This window comes from Sinocyclocheilus rhinocerous, unplaced genomic scaffold, assembly GCF_001515625.1.
Source record: "Sinocyclocheilus rhinocerous isolate Xijiao unplaced genomic scaffold, SAMN03320098_v1.1 scaffold588, whole genome shotgun sequence".
Classification (NCBI taxonomy): Eukaryota; Metazoa; Chordata; class Actinopteri; order Cypriniformes; family Cyprinidae; genus Sinocyclocheilus; species Sinocyclocheilus rhinocerous.
Window position 1 is genome coordinate 220,065 of NW_015635063.1, and position 1,310 is coordinate 221,374.

The following is a 1,310-nucleotide window of genomic DNA, read 5'->3' on the forward strand; positions in this document are numbered from 1 at the left end:
TGTGCGTACGCAAAAATCCACGGCAACGTTCATATTTATAAAAACGGTCTTTGATGTGGAAAAGAGCTTAGCGCCACGTCAGGGTCTGAGCAGACGTACGCACTTTTGTTTGCCCGAGTGCTGCAGGTTTTTGGAAATATAAGCCATTCTTGCCGCTTGTAAAAGATTTGGACATTGTCAGGTGCTCTTTTATAAGTCAAGGACATTAATTAGACATTGTTTACAGGGCGGAGATCTGAAACTGTTCAGCTGCGCACAATTTCAAGATCATTGCAATTTATAGATTTCACATCTAAAAAAGAGGCGTATGCACGTTTTCTGTGCGTACGTTCATTCTATGAATCACACGTACGCACTTTGAGAAATGATAGTAAAATCTAATTTAGGATTCTTTCTACGCAGTATTTTATAAATGAGGCCCCACATCTCACTCCAAAATCAAGAGAGAAAAAAGGTAACACTTTATACTGATAGACATTCATTAGTGGACTGTCTGCTTCACATCTGCTAACACTTTATTTTGATGGTTCTCCAACACATATTCTGCTAAATAGTAGCTTTGCAAATACAGGTCAACTTATTCTACTAACCCTAACCTACCTGTCTACTAATACTCTAATACGAGTTGGTTGACATGTAGTAGTGAATTACTGAGAGTTAGATGACAATATATATATTCCACAAACTAGTACATAATAACTGTGACCACTTAAACACTGTATTTAGTGGAGCCATGTCCTCATATGTACAATATTACCTACTGTAGACTAATGAACTATATTAGTTGGCAGAATAATTGCTTGTTGTGTTATGAAAATATTACATGATTACACCTACAAGTGAAATGCAGAGCAATTCTGCTTTGTGAATTCTCAGTCGTGGCTTTTCGGGCAGATTTAGCTGCTTTCTCAGAAATTGACCAGCATTCAGTGGGTATTAATTTGCAGTTCTGCTCAGGGATTCAGTTCAGTTCCCTTCCTCTGATTTCACACGCTCCATAAAACTGAGGACAAGGAATGGGAACGCTCAATGAGAGAGGATTTTTCATCTGGGCTGATCTGAAAGCTTGGCTTTTACAGTCATCGAGACCACACAGGACCACACACACACTCATTGTAAACTCATTACAAGCACAAGGACATCAGTGAATGGTCACAAACCAGCCCTGACCCAACATCCCCTTCCATCTGCAGTCTTGATGCGTCTTCAGACTTTCAGGGTCTAGAGTCCATGGCAAAATAACCTTAAAGGCCTGTTTCACACTGCATGCTCATAAGAAATCAACATTTTTGCAAAAAAAAAAAAAAAAA

General features: G+C 39.0%; 1 protein-coding gene across 1 annotated transcript in view; it reads right to left on the reverse strand.

Annotated features, from left to right (window-relative positions):
• The window catches only part of pcdh9 (protocadherin 9), a 284,972-nt gene that overhangs the window by 186,428 nt on the left and 97,234 nt on the right, over positions 1–1,310 (reverse strand). The gene's annotated exons all lie outside the window — the stretch shown is intronic.